The sequence below is a fragment of the Tribolium madens genome, unplaced genomic scaffold (genome assembly GCF_015345945.1).
Source record: "Tribolium madens isolate multiple individuals breed KSU strain unplaced genomic scaffold, Tmad_KSU_1.1 Scaffold_71;HRSCAF=194;Tcas5.2_LG6, whole genome shotgun sequence".
NCBI lineage: Eukaryota > Metazoa > Arthropoda > Insecta > Coleoptera > Tenebrionidae > Tribolium > Tribolium madens.
In genome coordinates this window covers 991,373-1,012,160 of record NW_025401041.1, presented here as the reverse complement: position 1 = coordinate 1,012,160, position 20,788 = coordinate 991,373, and the positions used below count along the sequence as shown (strand labels likewise).

The window sequence follows — 20,788 nt, the reverse complement described above, 5'->3', positions numbered from 1 at the left end:
ACGATTTTTTGTGTTGACGTTTAATGACATTGTTTTCAAATTAATTCAAAAAACCGGAACTGCCAACTTCCTTTATTAAAATTACCATGAATGATTTTACTAGTGATGCCAACGTTAAGACTGATGGGCATTTCCATTTAAAAAAAGAACAGACTTTATGTTCTCGGATGCAAAGATGTCTCGATTACAAATTATCTTGATCGCTCGATACTTTCGTTAGTACTTGTGATGGTAATAGTTTTTAATAATAATATTCTAGAAATATTTGTATCAATGTGTAATACCCTCTAATATCGGCATATACCCACCTCTAATGGATACATTAAGCCTTTGATTCACAATGAAAATTATTATTGTCTACTAGGAGAGGAAAATAACCTTCACAACCTCTCGATAAATTAAATAACGGTATCTTTTACAGCTAGTAGTGCAAAAATAAAATTATACCGAGTGTCCACTATTTTATAGAAAATAGAAAAATATTTACCTTCTATGTTTTATATCTTATTTCTAGTTGTAAACCAACAATTCTTATTCGACATTATGTACAATCAGTCTTCTAACTGCAAGAAACGATCTCAAGGAGGTAATCGACAATAATCATTTCATAAACTAAAAATTAAACTTGTCGAAACATTAAAACAAATCTCTGAATCCGGCCCTGACCTTCTTCTTCGTGAAATGTCACATAGGTCGTATAAGTTGTCACGAACTATAGACACGACGCGACCCGAACCTTGTTCGTGTTTCCATTCGGTGTGTTCCCTTCTTTCTCTCGACACTGCCTCCAACAAAATATCAGTCTGTTTACGGTATTGGAGTGTACAATATCGCACCGTCGTAATACACTTTTTTCGACCGGTACTTTATAATGTTAATAAACAACAAAAATCCGAGACGAAACCTTCACACCCGCCAATTCGATCGTTGATAAACACAAACACCAACGATCTAGCCGGCTGTGCGTTTCCAGCAAACATGTGAATTCTTTATGACATTATCGATTCAAAAGAATAGTGCCCGAAACAGCATTTTTCCGCGTCGTTCCAGTGCAAATTGTTAAACAGTGCGATGGTTTAGTGATTTTTCTTGTTCGTTGTTTGTCTGGATTACACCTGCAGGTAAGAATGCGGCCGTTGAACGAAAGTTAATTAATCAAAACAGCGTCGAGATTCCGTGATGAACACGTGTGACGTCACTGTCAAGATGTAGATTTGTGATTTGAATTGCAAAAAAACCGCGTCGCGACGCACAAACAATAGCGACGTCGACTCGCGATTGTCAACAATTACGATGCAAATTCTGGAGGCGGCGGTGTTGAAATTAGCATTTAAAATACAAGGAAATTCGCAGGTATTACATTCGTTAGTAGGCTGGGTTTTGCGTGGCCGACCGCGATTGTCCCGTTTGAAAAGGGGCAGGTAGCGTGTGGGACACCTGGAGGTACAGTCGGGGTTGGAAACGACCGGTTTCTGTCTCTATTAGAGTTGATGGAAGCGAAGATTTTCGTGTCGTAATTCACAATTTTGATTAAAATGTTTCAAGGGTACGTTTAGACGCTTCTAATTAGAAGAAAATTTAAAATGAGGGCTTTTTTAAATTTACTACAAGATAATAATAATTAGTCATTTAAATTCAAACAATATTGTGGGTTTGGGATTAAGAGCTTTTTCGATTCTTTTAATTAAAGTTATTTTCTGGGGCGTGATCCAATTTCATTATTGTTTAATACGAGTTTAAATAAAAGGGCAAAAGAGGGGCACTTAACGAAAATTTAATAGCGAACTTTTAATGATCGTTTTATGCGAAATAACACTCCGTTTAGAAATTTTGTAAATATTAATAAACACATTTTTACGAGTGAGGTTATTGCACCATACTCGGCTGAATTTGGAGACACAAGAAAATAAGGACACGATGAGCTTATTTGTTTAACACTGCGAGTGTGATATTTTTTTACGTAAATTCAGTTCTTGAAGAAAGAAATAAACATCGTGAGTATTTAAAATCCAAATAATTATATAGTTTATTCGCACACTTTGTGAACTTATTTTTGGTGTTTTAATAAATGCCAATTGACTCTCTTTGTATGATTTTAAAACGTTCAAATCTACTATAATACAGCGTGTCTCAAAAATTTGCCGAACAGCTGTTTTTTTAAACGGAAATGTCTTAATGTTGGCACCACTTAAAAAAAGTTGGTAGTGCTGGTTTTTGATTTAATTTGGAAACAATGCTATTAAACATTAGCAAAAAAATTGTCTTAGAAAATTTAGAGACGAAAACAAAAAACGGGGATGAAAAAAGAAGAGAAAAAAGAAAAAAACCACCGTTAAACTTTATTTAACAATTTGTAATGCAGGTTTACTAAATAATTATTCTCTAATTTCTAGTAAGAAATTTACGAGAATACAAAGTAAACATGAGTGAAAAACACGCTTTATATTAGTGTGTCTGGTTACATCGTTTTTGATGAACAAGTTGAAAAATTAACAATTTTGAAACCAAAGATGATGACGAATTTTGAAGTTCCAGCTTATTTCAATAAATTCCACAAAATATTGCCAGTCGTCATAATGCCTGCTTGTATCTTTTACGAAATAACTTTGACTGTATGTACCTATACAGGAGGTCCGTGTTTCGAACTTAACCATGGGGATCTCAGTTATTATAAGAGATAGGAGGTCGCTTAAATTAATTTCGCAAAAACGCTTTTTCTTAATTCTGATCAGCATGTAAAATTTTATCATATCGTGTGATACAACGTTGTGATCAGGAACAAAAAGGCTTTTCAAAAATACAGAAATCGAATATAGCGTCCATAAGAAAATTCAAAGTTGAGTGTTGTAACTCTGACGTCAAGACCGCTTTGGAAAATACGATGACAGATCTAGATTTCTTGTAAAAAAATGCCTTAAGAACATCCTAGTTAAAAACGTCTAGGTCTTTTAGTTTTTGCTTAAAAAAAATAAAAACGAAAATTACAAATTTCCGTTTTTTTCAAAATTCAAAAACTAAAAATGACACATTAAATTTTCTTTCAGATAATTGTTTAGCATAAAAATGCGCAACTTTGTCGTAATTTAACCGACCTCGTATCTTATAATAACTGAGATCCCATTGGTAGAGCTCGAAAAACGGACACCCTGTATAGACTTTTTCTTAAATACAGCGTCATCATTTAGGACTGTTTAAGTTGGCAACAGTTTGTTAATAATTTGTAACACTGCAACCGGATATGGTTTTGCTTGACAAATACTTGGCGTACAACCTCTCGAGATTGTTAAATTGTTGTTAATCAGAAGCTGGAATATGCTGGTGTCCTTTAAAAATTAAAGTCAGGATTGCCCACAGATTTATTCATTTTTGATCACTTTGTATAATTTAACAAGTGGTCTAAGTTTTTCCGACAAGATTTGTCATTTCAGAAATAAGTGGTATTTGCGACGAAAATTACGAGTCGACGAAGGAGACAAAAGAAAAACTACGAATGTCTTAAATGACAGTTGTGCAAGGAAAAATTAGACGTACAGTTGTATTCGGCTTCAAAATCCATCGAGTAAATTTTTATTTGTGCGATGTTATTTATATTAATTGTGTTTTTAATAATTATTATAATAAAGAATAATGTTTGATGTAAAAAATTTCAGATTCTTTTTTTGTTACACGTGTGTATGTGGTTAATATTTAATTAAATAAATTTGACATAATTTTTTTCACTAAGGTCCCAATTTGAAAATTCTGTCATTTGATTGGTTAAAATTTTTTGTGTTGGATTGTTATTAAAATTTTTGTAGCAAGAAGCTGATTTTTGTCCTCAAAAAAGTACTCACTTGCAATGTGTTTCTACGTATATCAACATTATTAGCACTGGGTTCTGTCTTTAGGTATTAGGTATAGTGATGTACTGATGTCTGTCCTCAGATATTCAAATATAATTATTTCAAAGAGCAAACATACGATTTATAAAAATAAAAATTTTTATATTTCAACACGAAAATGTGACAATAAGTTTTTTACAAATCTAGGAACAAAAATTAAAAAGCAAACAAAATCTGTGGTTTTGGAAATAAGCTGCTACCAATTTTTTTCACCAAAATTTTGAACTGGTTATTTTTGTTCAACATTACTATTCATTCAGGTGATACCCACACTGTAAGTGTCGCTTTTTTATGAATATTTGTGACTGTACTAAAATTTCTGTTGTATTTTTCAGTGACTACATAAAAATAACCAAATATAATTACTGGTGTCAACGAAAGCATTTTAAGGTTAGTTAATGGAGATATTGTGTTTTGAAGTTTAACGTCAATCATTTATATAAAATAATTAATAATATCGGGTCTTTTTTAAAATTCGACGTCGAAGTTGGCTTTTGCAAATTTTTTTAATAAAATGTTTCATGTTTATTGAAATTTGATGAACATTTTTATTCAATGAAGATTGAAGATGATTAACTTTGTGCAAACTACTAAAATTGTAATTGTAAGGTTAGGTTGGTTGGTTTATGTGTTCATGGTGTGTTCACAACAAGCTTGTCACGACCAACTGCGACGTCGAATTTTAAAAAAGACACGTTATAATAATTCAAATGTATAACTAATTTTAAAAGGTTTGCCAATATACTCGTATTGTCACTGCGACAGTGCGTCTGTCACTTAAGTGCACTATATACAGCTTACAGGGTCAATGATTGTGAGTATTTTGGCGTCAGAACTCGCGCCCCAGAGAAAATTTTTAAGTAAGGTAAGATACCAGGAACATGAAAAAAATGTTTAAAAAATTCTATCTGTCAAAAAATTTTGACATTTATTTTTTGACATTTGACATTTTTTTTTATATCTATTTAATGATACTGATGATCTTGTATATGTTTTTTTACAATTATTTAGTAAAGGGATAAAAATTTTACCAATAAAAGCCACATAAATAACATTGAACAGAGTTACAATTTAGGATACAACTTCCTTGTTTACTCTTTTAATAGCCTATAGCAAAAAAACTTGTAAAATTATTTTCCCAACAGAAATAAATAGAGTCAAAGTGCAAACTTTAAACCCTCATAACTCCGAAATTTTTATAGATAAATTTTTTTTTTAACATTTTTTCTATGTTCTTGGTATCTCACCTTATATGGTATTTTTCTCAGGGGCGCGAGTTCTGGCGCACCCTGTATATTAAGAAATAACAATCCTAACTAACAATCCTAATTTTTCTTTAAAAAGATTTATGTATATTTTTGTTGGGGCATTAAATCGGCGTTGTGCATTGTCTGAAAGTAAGGTCAATAACGGCAATCAAGAGAGAAATCAATCTAGCTATGCAACCAAAGACGAACGACCACGAGTTTTTCTTATTGATACCTTTCATAGTATGTATTGAAACAATTAGAAACGTAATTCGCCCAGGCAGAAATTTATGGATTTTAGAACAAAAGCATCCAAAAATTCTGCAAAAAACCCGTACTTTACTGAATTACTTTATCTATGTATTCTACAGAGTCGATTTAGAATCTAGCGACTTGTTTTTACTTACATACATAAAAAAATAAAACGTCAAATTATTTTTAACAGATTTAAAGCAAGTTTAAGCCTTCTTGAGTCTAATTCGAAGAATAAAATGTTGCATTCAACTCTTTTGAGTGTAAATTGGACGCTTTATTCCACCTCGTGGATGATTAAACTCGTGGTTTCAAAATCCACTCGGTGAAATAATGCGTCTGATTTACATTCAAACTCGTAGAATAAATAACTATAATAAAATGAAACATCAATTGCTGATGTTGCACTGTTTGCAGAATTACGAAACACATTTTTTCACGTAATAGAACATTTGAAGAATGGTTAAAAACACTGTATTTATAATCTTAAAGGGTGTCATCTTAAAAAATAATAGTTATTTATTCGACGAGTTTGAGTGTAAATCGGACTCTTTATTTGACCGAGTGGATTTTTAAACCACGAGTGTAACGAGTGGTTTACCATCCACGAGGTGGAATAAAGCGTCCGATTTACACTCAAACGATTGGAATACAACATTTTATTCTTCGAATTAGAGTCAACAAGGCTTAAACTTGCTTTAAATCTGTTAAAAATAATTTGACGTTTTGTATTGAGAAATGCCAAACAGTTGTCAAAACTTCCTTACACGGGAGAAAAACCGTAAATTTTGACAGTGTCGAAGAATAAAATTTATTTGAAGCCTGTGAGGCCTTTTTTATAGCTAGGTGTATTTCTTTCTTAATTGTCTTTATATAGAAAAGCTGTTTTGGTGTATACATGCCGCTTGGGCATACCAACAGGTCGAAAGCCGAGCTTAATTCATGGGGGATTGTTGCCTTGGTAATCTTTTATAAATTAGTTTCCGATCTACGGGATGTAATGACAATTTTAAAAGGTTAGGAATCGGCATATTAATAAAATATTTTATTCACAGTCATAAAGTAATAATCAAATTATTTTGCGTATGAAAAGTTGGGAAGTGTGATATTTTAACCTTATTTAACAATTGATATGAAATATCAGGTTTAGGTTGGGAAGTGGGCACTCCCTTATTAATTGATATGTAATATGGCAGTTTGAATTGGGAAGTGGTCATTCATGTCTTTCAAAAGTTGGTAAATCCTTTATTGGCTTGCTGTTCTTTAAGGAGGATAATTGTGAGTAAAATAGTATACGAACTTTGGTGGTCGTTGCTTCATTGTATCTCGGGTAATTGTTAACTGCGGCACCTCGGTGTGTAATCTACTATTTCACTACCTATCAATTTTTCTTACCTTCACTTTGAAGAGTTGCAAGCGATGTTGTTGCAACATTCTCTGATATTTGCATTTCCGTACGATGGAGTCACGCGGTGACTTGAAGTTAATTTATTTATTACAATAATTTCATTTACATTTTCGTGTTCTAATATCATAATATGGAGTGGATAGGAATCGTTCCGGAGTGAACAGAATTAGTTTTTTTCTAGCCACCCGTATAATTGAATGTTTGACATATACATATTCTTGATACAAAGTGAGACGAATAAAACACTTCCTCAATGTAGCTAATGATGTGATTGGTTTGGAATTTTATTAATCTTCTACTACCGCCAAGGATGTTATTTCTTAAAAATTACAAAGTCGGTTGCTGGGCAGTTATTTCAGAAAATTTGTTTTAAGCAATTTTTAACTCATTGTGGTTTACTCAACTAAACATTGCTTAATGCTATAACATTATCTCATGAATTCCTCTCGAATTAAAAAAAAATCGCTTTCGCTGCTTGATTAATACCCGTCGAATATTCTAGCTGAGTGTTCGTTCAATACAATGGTTTAAGTGTTGTGTCATTTTGAAAATATTTTACCATTCACTTTCATAGTAGTAACGGACGTATAAGATAAATTCTTGTTGCAAAATGTTATTTAGTCGTAATAAAAAATACTGATCATTCTCAACCCGTAAAGAAGAGAATTAACAGTTAGTAATGAACTTTACAGGATTTATTACACTTCGACTGACATTTGTTTACATAGTACATGTTACTAGTCATTTATTGATTGTAAATTTTCTTATGGTACATTCCTAACTTGAAATATTTTCTTACTTAAAGTTGTAAAATTTGTTTGAGACTTTCAGGAACCTGCTACTATAACTAAATCTCGGTTATTAAATGAATCGTTATAAATTTATAGTTTGTTTGGACAAACTGATGAATAATTAAGTGTTGATCACCTCCGCTAGAAATTGTCAGAAAGCCTTTACTCTTCCAATCGTTAAAGAAGTTCTTGTAATTCAATCCAATTATGGTTTAATCGAGCGAGAATGACTTGTCGGTCAAGATCGTCCAATTACAACAAATGTCAATGCTTCACAAACGCGGCCATGACGTGGTAGTTAGAAAAAAGTTATTACAATTAGTGCCAACAGAAAAAAAAAAGATCGATTATAGGAGACACGCATCAGTGTCGAGCCGGTAACGTCAGTGTTCCATTTTATCGATCCCGACGTCGCATTTGTTAATGACATTTTAATAATTGAACTCACGTCGAAATTTTCGTTGGGCGCCGATTTTGGCGCTCGATGCGTTTCATTCGATTTAAATTGAAAGGGTTCAAAGTTGTTCGTGTTGTGCTAGGGGTCTCTGGAGGTGCAATTCCCGAGACCGGAACACTCGGAATTAATACATTTTGATTGGTTATTAAGCGGATATTGGTTTGTTATGACATTGGTGCATTGGGGCCGAGTTTCGATGTTTCGAAGTTAGATTTTTGGAGGCGGAAGCAAAAATGCAAACTACGAGATATGGCAAATGTGTAATCGGGTTTTCTCCTATTCTGCCCACTTGTAAAGTCAAACTCAAGACAGGTATTACATGCTTTATCAAGTGTAATATGCGCCCTTGTAGTCATGGCAACTACCACATCAAATGTAAGTTATACTTACATCAAACAGTAGGTATGTAAAGTTAACTTACTATATTAACAAAAGAAAAATTAATTATTTAATTTTTTCAGTTTTGCAGGAATTGTTTGTTTTCTACTATTCCGATTTTGTAAACTTTGTTTGTCGTGGAAAAATTATTAAAAGATTATAGGCAGGTGAATGTGAGAGCTTTGAGCCTTGAAGCAGTAAATTCCTCAACATGAATGAATGCTTCTGACAAAAGGGAAATCTCCGGTTGGGTTTGAAATCATAGTACAGATTCTTTTGTACTCAATAAATGAAAGTATGTACATATTTTGTTATAATTAATCTCTATTTTTTTCTGTGAGCTAAATTTCGGTTATTTATAGTATAGGTTTTTTAGTAGTATTCAGTTATCATTTATTATGTATTAATGGGAAATAAACGACGTTTCTTGAAACAAAATATTGTGTTTTACAAAAAATACTGCTAGTTATGATTATGATAAAAATAATTTTGTTTAATGTCATCAGTATTCACTTATACAAAGTGTCTATAAAAAAAACTATATTTTTGTGGATTTTGAATAATATATTACATTTTCACTGATGAGGTTTTCTTAAAGTAGTCTTGATAAAGACGGTTGTAAGATCAAAGGTAATTAGTATAGAAAAACATAAGCAAAACAATTAATAACTATGTATATTTAGATAATGGTAGAATAGTCACAGAAAAGTAACTAGGGTACCGAGATCCTCCGCCCAGAAAGTAGTACTTTTGAAATCTTGCGGGAAAGTACATTTTAGTAGGAATGAAAAAGTTATAAGCATTTCAGATTATTTCCTGAGCAGTTTTATTATTGCACACAGTAATATAACTGCGTTTCGGCACTGGGACCTAAAAAGTTAATAATTAGTCGATGTATCCTAACCTCCAAAAATTGCAATGAAAATATTTAGAATAATTGCACACATCTTACCGCGTAGTTGTGGAATGTGTTGGTAATATTATTCATGGCCTTCTCCATAGCACAGTTTTCCGTATTTTAGAACTTCTACAACAAAAAAGTGTCAAAATTCTGTCAAAACACTGTCCGCGTAGGAATATCCGGACATATCGTGATACCAATACAACATGTTTCAAATTACAAATCTACAATTTTTAACATAGCGATTCTAGTACTTTTCTTGTTATAAAGTTTTCACCAAGATGTCAAAAAAGTAAAATCTATTAATTTACAAAGTAGTTCGAAATTATAGAGCGACACTATTCCACATAACTTTGATATACTTTTATTGAGACTTTGCAAAAGTGAAAAACATTTTTCTGAAAGTTTAACTTTGTACTTTATATTGGTCAACATAATCTAATTTCTTGTTGAAGATAATTTGCAAATACGTGTATCTGTTTTTATGAATGAATATTTGTAGCTAATGTTTTTTTTTTGTTTTGTTTAAAAAAATCTTCATATTCGTGGTTTACAAATAAATATTTGCACTAGTTATTTAATTATTTTAACACTTTGTGGTAAAACGTTTGTTACAAAAAAATTGTTATTTTACCGACAAATCTCTTGGGAGATGAGATAATATTTTTTTTGTATCCAAGCATTGAAGGCACTCGCTTCTTCGTTGCTGGTTTTTGAAACCTGGGTTCATGCAGATAAATTATTTTCCGGAAACATAGACAATAAAAATTTGATTCTTTTAGTGCAGAGGTGTCAAGCGAATAGGTACAAGAAAAATTTTGACGAGACAATATTGAGAGTTGAACGATGCAACTTAATAATGTTTTTTCAGGGTTAAAAGTGAACTTTTTTTATCAGCTACTTGTAGTTTTTTACGAGTAGTTTATTAGAATATCAAAGTCGAATATTTTCCGATTTGGCTTGGTTAAATGAAGAGATTGCACGTGAGTATTCTGCGGTTTGTTCAAGCAATTCACTTTGCAAAATTAATGGTTAAGAGTTTGCTTGACAAGATGGACGAGCCAAGTCGAGTAAAATTACATCTGAAGTAGAATCGTTTTTTCGCAATTTGATTGCGCATATCGGAATCAACGAAAATGATTAAATTGTCCGAAATTGTACTCATCTCTTTTAACAATATCGTATGCTTAAAAGCATTCATTGTCCTGAAGACAAAATGAATTAAATTAATTAGTAGCTAGAGCTCGATGACGAAGCAAGTCAGAACGGCTTCCTCTTAACCTAATTATTTTTTTTAAATAACACACGAGATGTTAATTTTCTTCTGGACATCAATAAAAGTGCGCCTGTGAGTAGGCGTCGTTCCACACAAACGTCTTAATTCCGGATTCTAGAGCATGTTCCGGTCGAATCCGGGTGCGGCATAAGTGTAGCGGAAGCACGTATCTGTAAACGGTTCCGGACAAATTCCTACGTATTTCGAATACAGTATAAAGCCGAAGGATCGACTGTTCTGAGGGGCATTATGTACTTGAAACACGGGGGCCCCCTTCCAACTTTAATTACCCACTCTTGGAGAGTGCGTGCTGGAGGAACTGGGATGAGAAGAAAAAAAACATAATCAACTCTGACATTTTCCATCCACTCATTACGCTTTTTTACCTCGATGCTCGTTTTACAATTTGCAGATTTGTTTGTGCATATATTATGCGGTAAGTTCGGTTTTAATTAGTTTCACCGACAGAAATCAATATACTAATTAATGGGGTACGTTCAACCCGTAAAGAACTATGAATAGATTACAACTAATTGGACGACGGAAAAGTCATATGGCGAACGGAAATATCGACTAGTCTACTAACTCAAACGTACAGATCTTGTTACCAAAAATTTACATTGGCGAAATCCCGGAAAAGCTTCTTTAGAAAATACGAGTAACAGGATCAACGCTACACACTGAAAATTGTCAATTGATGGAAACTCTCAACTTTGATCTGTTTTCTAAATTATTAGTATACCGGGTGTTGCGTTTTTATTGTTACAAGTTGCATCAGGTGATAGAATATTCAATTTTAAGAACTTGTATCAAAAAATAAAAAGGGGAACGGATTAGTCTATCGATTTGAGCAATAAGAAATTAGTGTTAGTAAACCAAAAAAAACAAAAAACACAGAAAATATGAGTTGCAGCTACAGCAACCGGAAATTCAGTAGATGTATCCGGTTTTCTTCATTAACAGTTTAAAAGGTATGTTTTTCCAAGTAACTGTTCTAAATTTTATAACATTTGGTCAAGTGGTTCCGATTATTCCAAAAAAAAAAAAAACAAATTTACCATACTCAAACTCCAAGGGCTGTAGAATTCTTATCAGTACAGATAAGTCATCAGTTATTATTTCAATTAACATCATTTTATAGGTCATTTTTGAGGTTCAGATATTGCTTCATATTTAAAACCCTATACAGGTGTCCTAGCGAGTTGGTAGTGATCTTTGAATGGTCAAATTAAAAAAAAAATTGTAGGACATTGATAGATACTAATCTATATCATAGCCTAAAATTATTTTTAACTATACAGTGTGTCTCAAAAATAAGTTACAATACAAACGTGTGTTTTTTAAATGAAACACCATGTGTTTTTGAGTATTTTTGGATGTAGCTTAGTTTTAAAAAAAGACGATTTTTTGACGAAAATAGCAATTTTTTTAATAAACAAAAACTAAGACATCTAGAAATATTTTTTTACTACTGCAAATAAGAAGGTATAAGCTATAAGCCTGTAAAATTTTTTTAGTGTGTTGCATTTGAAAAGATAAAAAAATTAAGACGTTTGTTAAAAGTTCAATAACTTCTTAAAAAGTTATTAATGGACACCCTATTTATTTATTGTTTTTGCATTTAAGCGATTAAATTGTCTTTTAAAATTATTTACTTTTAGGTGTTTATAATCAATAACTAAAAAGGTATTTAACTTTAAACATTAAAAAAAAATACTATTGTTTCAATAGCTAACAAGTGTACAGTTGCACAAGAGATGGAAGAAATATCACGTAATAATCACATTTATGTTAAACTGAATCCATTATTTTTTATATTTACAATAAAATAATTCAAATTTCAGTATTTATGTCGATTTTTACAATCTCTGAATAAATCAAAGGATAAGTGATCCGTGGTGGAACTACTATGGTTGTTAAATATCTTTTTATTTATCAAATCGAGACATTTAAAAGTTTATTTATTTTTTAAGGTTTTTAGCTTTTAACAAACTTCATTTTTTAATCTTTACAAATGCAAAACACTAAAAAATTGTTACAGCTTTAGATTTTGTACTTTTTTTTGCAAAGTAAGAAAAAATTTGTTTGTGTAATAAATTTTTAAAGAGTGCATGTTTTCGTCAAAAGAAAACCGTTTTATTTCTAAAACTAATCAAAATCGACTAATAAAAGTTAACTTAAAAATATTGTCTTAAAAGGCTACATTCAAAAATGCCATGAAAACAAATGGTGTTTCAAATAAAAAAAAACAGGTTTGTATTGTAACTTATTTTTAGGACATGCTGTATGGTTGAAAATAATTTTAGATGATGCACTCAGTAGTACTAGTATTTATTAATTTAAAATTTTATTATTTAAAGGTCAGTATTGGATTTTACCAACTCACTGGGACACCCTGTATGTTAATTCTCATTGTCTGGGTTGCTTTTCGGAATTAAGGTCGGTGCACGGTTTAAGAAATTTTAAAAAACTTTTTTCAAAACATAACTAGATTAATCTCAGTACCTCCGCTCCCCCCTAATTAGAGTACACACTTTTTGATATCACTAATGGATTTAGTGCCAAAAAATTACTTTGGATGCAAACTTTGCAAATTTATTTTCACCGGTTACTGAGATAATTGGAAAAAAGACTTTTTGCCCTCCATTTTCAGGGGCCTTTAGCTTTCTCGAAAACCATTTGACATAGTGACACTATGCTGGTGTCATTCAATATTATTGTGAGTATAGCTTCATCTGTTCTGTTTAATGTTTTAGCAAGTTTTTGAAATACTTACGTTGCAATAGGTATAATAATTCAATTTACACTTGTTTGTTAAGTTCGATGAAAATGAATATTTTTAATCATAGCAAAATCTATTGAAAAACCTAGGACATTATGTTTCATTGCGAGTAGTTAGTAGTCGATCCATTAATTTTGTTTGCAAGTGTAGTTCATCATTTCAGAAATGATCACGTTTTGATGAAACCAGTTTTAGTTTTTCAGCAATAAACATATGTAATCATTACCAATACATGTTGGCTAAAATGAAATTAATGGCTTTTGTGCCAATGTATCTTTATTAGTAGTGATATTTTACATTGTGTTTAAAAAATACTGAGGTAATAATTGAGAGAATTTTGTGATGAAAATTCTCTTCTCTTGATTTCGTTTTTGGACTTGGTTATTTCTGTTGCCCGTTATGTGCGGATTATTCGAATCGATGGGTTTTTTCGCTTTATGTGTTTGTCGATTATAAACGTAAACAAAACAAGGTGTATGAAAGCACTAAATTAAATTATCTAAATAGTAACGGTCGTAAATATGACAATTAGTACTGGAGTTAAACAATGAAATATTAGTCGAACCGGAAATGTTTCCGTATTATTTGAACAGGACGTCGACGACCGGAAACGAAAGAAACGTCCTGGCTATCCTCCCGAAACAATATGCTTGGTGCACTCTAAAAGGCGAAATCGATACACCACCAGTTTCTTGGATTGTGTGTGCATCGAAAGAAGGACAAGGATCAAACATCTATCTGTACAGTCTCTCTCTAATAACTCGAGTTGGGACACTAGTGGAACAAATTGAATTTTGACTCTTGTTCTCTTGCATCCTTGCCATTACATCGTTCGAGCAGACCAGCCGGTTCTTTATGGCGATATGGACCCGGACAAATTGATGCGAATTTGTTTATATTTTATTCTATTTATTTTACAGATTCACACAAAAGTGCAATTTAGTACCATTTTTATTTCCACAATGTTTGCACAAGTTATACTTTTAACGTTTCAACACGAGGGGCAGTTGACTCTGGAATTAGTTGTACAATTTTTAGGAATTTAATCGAGATTGCTTGGAAGTATTTGGAATTATAAAAATTATGTTGGGTTTGTTTGGAATTACTGGAATTATTAGTAAACTACAGGAATTTTTCTTGAATTGCTGGATATTTGTGTTAATTACTGATAGAATTCTTTTTGGAATTATCAGAAAATTAGAGGAAGTATTTTACACATTTTTTCAAGTTAACGGTCCCTCAAATAATGTCTAGGTATTATGTAATCACAAGATACATATTTTTAATCAAAATTAACTTGAAAGTAAAAAAAAAACATTAAAAAAATAAAAATTAAAAATATTTTAACGTGAACACGTAAGCGTAGGCATATAAATTAATATGACATAACAGCGTAAAAATGTAACATATTACTTAACAGTATCAAAGTAGACAGAGTATAATTTTCATCTCGCGTATAGTGCCCATTATATACTCAAATGATTAAAAATCTTGTGCTCTGCTCGTTTTATAAACTACAGGGTGAATATAAAATATGGAACCAAGCGGTTTTATTTTTAATCATTTGCACCCAGAAAAGAATAATTAATGTAAATTAAAATAATATAAAAAATGTGATCGTATTTTCAGAACGAAATTTTGTTTTGTTTTTGAGTTATGCAATTTTTTTTGTCAAAATTGCAATTTATGTGAAAAATTGCTTTTGAAAAAATTAAATATAAAGCATATAGTTGTTTTCCTTAGAGTATGGCTTTTATGAGAAAAATGATTTTATAGTAGCTTGCCATTTAAAAAAAATATTTTTTTTGTAGAACTCAAAAACGAAAGGAAATTTTGAAATTTTGAATTTTTTCTTGTTAAAACATCACATTTTTATAGTACTTTATCACTCATCAATTAGTTTTTTGAAAAAATAAATAGTTTAAGCAAAAAACGTTTGGTTCCATACTTTTTATTCACCTGGTATATCTTTGTGAATAATAATAGAATAAGACTATATTTTATCATAAAAATTCTCGAATTTGCATTTGACTAAAATCAGCTGGAAATATGTAAGAAGTTCCATTATTCCAGGAGCTTAATATGAATATGGGATTATAAACGTAAATACTTAGAAAAATTTAATTTAGAATTAGAGAAAATATTTTGGAATCCCAAGAATTAATTTTTAATTATAGGAATTGATCTACAAACAATGGAATTACGATTGATTATAGAAATTACCGGAATTATCTTTGATTACTGTAATTCTCGCAGATCTTTTAAAAATTGCTTTAAATTTTTTAGAACTATTAAAATTAGCATTACAGACATTATTTTGGAATTACGAAAATTAAGTCGGAATTACGCATATTATCATGGAATTTTGTTGGATTATTGGAACTACTGGAATTTCAGTGAATTTTTTTGGAACCGGAATTGGTTGTACACATTTTTTTTAATTTAACGGCCCCTCGTGTGTTGTTGTGTAGTTTATTTTTCTTTAGTTTGTTCACACTCTAAAATTCCAGGCCTCAGTCTTCAAATTATCAGTTACCACTTATCAGAATCTCAACATAATTTTTTTATTGTTTCTTGATTAGTCTTTTGTTTCTTTACTGTGCTTTTTTTGGTTTAGGACCGCCTTTGGTGCGTCGTGAAATCGCAGATGGAAGATGTCTATTTAGTGAAATAATTCAAAAAAAAGCCATAACTGTCCTAATACGCGCTACACAATTGACGTCAGGGCGTTTTTATTACCTTAATTTCATTTGTATCTAGTAAATTTGAAAAATGCATGCGAATCTCCAATTACAAACACGAAACAAGATAATACATTTGGCAAAGAAGAGCTTTGTTACATTATTGTGGAATAATCGTAAAACTTTGTTAGGTTTTTGTACTTTTATGGGTTAAAACATGCTAAACATTCGGTGGTAAAAACCAAGTAAGCATAAAATTTTACGTGTTATTTTTTCTCTTCTTACTTAGGTTTTGTTCTTTCTAAAAACTATTCCGACTCGACTTTACAGTGCCACACATAAAAAGTTTTTCCAGTCGAGTGTGGAGATGTAAAAAATCACTTCCTACACAAAACAGGAAAATAAAAAATCCAATCAATCTGAGAAAATTATTGCCACTGAAACAAGAAAAGTTTTTATCGTTTCATTTTGAGATAAGTGTGGGAAAGGATGACGTAAATAAGACCTTTCAATGCACAAATACCATGTTGAACTAAATAAATCATGTTGTGGTTAGATCATCTTTGATGACCTGATCGACGAGAAAGATTACTTAGTCTCTTTTTCCCTTGATAAAACAAGCTACTTCCTTTGCCGCCACTCGCGCATTATCTTGACGATTACGACCAGTCATCTACTTGAAACGAAGGAAAAAACGCTAAATAGCCTAAAATATGGCTCAATTAAGAAACGAAGTACTTCGACTTATCTTGAGGTATTGGTGCAGTCGCTACAACCATTAACTGTGGATAAATATAGAGCGATTATCGCTGAAACGCGCAAGGAGAAAATGTCTGTAGAATTTTAAAAGATGCGATTACGACACTAATTTTAGACTTTCGACTGATACCAAGTAAAGGCTGAATGCTAGTTTGAAATCGGATTTCTGACAAAAAATGTTATTTATATCTATGTTTAAAGAAAACTTATCAGTTGCATAAGACATTTATACTACACTGTATCGCACTATGTTCTGAATATTTTTTTTCCAAAAAGGTATAAAATATAAAATTCGACTAAGCATTGTGAGTGAATTTTTAAACCTTTTTGAATATTTTTTTTATTCACAATCACCAGTGTAATATGCCGATTACTAACCTTTTAAAAGTTGGGAAACACGTCATTATATCTCATGAGGAGTAATAACATTACTTCTCTTGGGCGGTAATATGCAGATCTGCCAACGTTAAGATTACAAAAATACCGGGATTTTTTTCTTTCAAATTGTCAAGTGACGTATAATATTTTGCTAGATTAGTATTCAATTGCTTCTAAAGTAGTTTTTCTAGTTCTGGGGGAGATTCACACATTAGAGCTGTTTGACACTAGACTAATTTCAGATCTGAAACTGCGCGCGCAAATTTAGGTGAAATTAGTTGAAGTTATTAGAAGTTCTGTATGACACGTAAGTACTGAAATAAGTCTATGAGCATGCGCATTGATCTTGCTAAAGACCGAAAGGACAAAGTTGTCAATTTTAAGCACGGACAATAATATACCGGGACATTCAATTCCCTACAATCCTGAAAAAATATTACAGATATTTCATCTGAAAGTATTCTTAAATGAGTTATATAAAATTTCAAGCCAAGTTTAACATTTGCGAATAATTCTCTTTAATTAAAAAGATCGAAAAACGTTAGATTTACAACAAATACAATCAAGGGGTTGTAGAGAATAGAATTTTCTTGAAGAGAATGTTCAAAAGATTTTTATCTCCAACCGTTTTTGAACGTTGAAATAGGCTAAATGGAATTGCAGTTTAATGTCTGGTATTAAAAAAACTACATTAATTAGCTTTAAAAAATAAATATTTTGGAGTTCTGTTATGTAACATGTATCTGAAATTCCATTCAATTAAGGAAACTATTTAAAATTTGTTGAGGGACGTTAGTTAATTCACCACTTATTAATTTAGCATTACTTTGAAATTTGTGATATTTTGTTATATTTATTCTTTGTTACATTTTTCATATTTTAGTTGACAAATTCTGCAATATTACTCTTTATTTTACAAAATCGGTTCATTAAATTAAAAATTAGATATTAAAGTAAATAATTAATAGAAAATGCATTTTGAAGATAAACTATTGATTTGAAAACAATAACAAATAGTAACAGATTTTCTGCAATAAATTGTTGATTTTTAAAATTTATAATATTGTGGGGGACTTAATACGTTTCTTTTGATAACAGGGCCGTGGTAGCATAACCACAATTTCAAAAAATTATTATTGAATATTTTTGTAGTTTTAGACAAAAGCTCGTAAAGCGTCTTAGTTCTAATATTTCTGTTTTTACATTTTTTATATTTTAAATTTACGCTTTTTGTTAATGCGCATTTTTAGCAAGCTTTCATCCAAAAAATTAGAACAAGCTATATTTTTTTGCATCCAAGCTAACTAAAATTGCGCGCGCAATTTCTGTACTAAATTCAGTTCTGAAATTAGTTTCATGTCAGACAGCTCTTATTTCAATATTTTTTTTTTTTGAAATGAAATTGAATTTTTTCTGAAATGTCAAAGATCAAACGCAATTTATCCAGCCTACCACGTTTGGACCTCAACTTTGTTAGAATTTTATTTTATTGAAATTTTTGACTAAAAATGATGTGGTTATGCAAACCTCGGTGGTAATGTACTATTACACACCTGATACTTCATTTTGCAGGAGTAGCAGTAGGGAGGATACTCTAATAACAATGTACTATTTTTGGATGCTTTAAGATTTTAGTTAATTGGTTGGACGAAGTAACAATATCTTTTAACGGAATGTTTGTCTGATATGGACATTTAAGTAAGAAAAAGAATATGTGAAACACTGACGAAACCGCTTTAAATCGAGTCATTTGGCTTAATTATTTTTTCCTTCAATATCTGCGTTTATTGAAATAATTTTTCCGTTAGCAAATTGTTACTTCCTTCCTTGAAAGCAAATTGTTCTTGCTGATGCTGCTAATTACGCAGGTCGATTCGACGTGTTACTTTGCATATAAAGCCCAATTGGGTGTCTTTATTGTTTTCCGGCAAATAGCCGATGAAATCAATTTTGATGGGAAACGGCAAAAGGGAATAGGTTGGCACTCCTTTTGTTCTTCGGGAATATTCAAACGTTACGATCCGTCTGGCCGATATGTACAAAAAGTCTCTACATTTTTATCGTCGTGTCTATGTAGACAGAAGGGAATGTGAACGTCCGATAAAACTTTACACTTATTGTTTCCATTCTTTGAAGATAAATGGCCTTCACTGAAAATGTATTTTAATTGGATTCTCCTGGAAAAAGGATTCGTCGATTTCTGTTTTTTTTTCAGCCACCAATTGCCCGATCCGGTGCCTTATTAATTTAGAATCAGATCAAATGCAAGGAAAATCCTTGCGGTAACTATCAAGTTACACTGAAAACGACAGTTTGTATTTGGTTTATCGGGAATAAACCTATTATGATGATGAAGCTTGAAATTTGCTGCATCACACAAGAGATAAAGAAAAGCAATGGATTTCTCTTGTGTTTTTAACGGGGAAAGGAGCGAATCATAAGCTGATAATACTCCTGCAAGAAAAATGTAAATATTTGCGTTGGTTCAGATTACGATGAAATACTCATTCTCCATTGTGACTCACAAATGATGTCTCTTCTCTGTTAGTATAACCTGAATAATTTTTTAAGCGATAAGCATTGAAATGTTAACTTTGATATGGATTATTTATAATTGTTGCTGGAAAATAAATTTGTTTTCAAAGTTATGTTGTTTTATCTCTGCAAACACTACGTATTGTAAAGTTTCACATGCACCAAAGTTAGATTACAGTTGTTAGTTTTTAAGAAAATATTATTCTATTAGGGTGCATAAAACGGTTTTAAAAGTATGAGAAAATGCATTGTCTTGTAGAAAGAGTCTTTATATTCTCAGGTGTTTAGTGTAATTCTTTTCTCTTTTAGAAGAAAAATGTTTTTTGCTGTAGTCTTTTAAAACTGCTATTTTGTAATCACATACATAAGCTTGCAGTTATTTAAGTAACTGACAAAGAAGATACTAAAGTGAAAGATACATTTTCTTGGTATAGCATACAATTTCTTCAAGTTGTTTGAAGTAATCGCAAAGTATTAATTAAATGGAATATATCGTCATCACCTACAATTACCGTTTTAATATTTTACATTATTCTAAGAAAAGAAGTTTTGCTATTACTTATTGGCTTCTAATTTAGAGACATCTGTTGTAATACAATAAAGTCTTAATGTAAAATAAGTATGTACTTATAAAAAGGCAATTGGGTAGTTTGTCATTGTTTATGAAAATTATTAGTTGGAAGGTACGATGCTTATGACTATATAACTAAATATGTGTGATTAACATGAGTTGTACTTTGGGTAAAAACCTTGTAGGAGAAAGGCTATAACAAATTATTGCTGTTAAATAAATATTTGGGAGACGAGTTTTATATTTTTTCTTTGAAAAACCACGCCACATTTTGCAAATTACGAAAGCATGTATATAATTTAATTCATTATAAAATGTTTGTTTAGATTTTTAGGCTACTTTTAATAATCAATAAAAGAAGATATATAGGACTATTATTGTTGAAAACTGAAAAAAATAATTGATGTTGGATTTTAAATCTATCTAGGTATATGCACCCAAAGTTTCAAATATTTAGTAAGATGTTTTTAAAATATGCTATTTTAAACTTT

At 31.1% G+C, this 20,788-nt stretch overlaps 1 protein-coding gene across 1 annotated transcript in view; it reads left to right on the top strand.

Moving 5' to 3' along the window:
- Nucleotides 1–816: 816 nt before the first annotated feature.
- LOC123008415 overlaps nt 817–20,788 on the top strand; it is a 181,979-nt gene continuing 162,007 nt past the window's right edge. The window contains exon 1 of the mRNA XM_044404199.1: nt 817–1,121. The gene's annotated coding sequence lies outside the window, so the exon portion shown is untranslated. The remainder of the gene's footprint in view (nt 1,122–20,788) is intronic.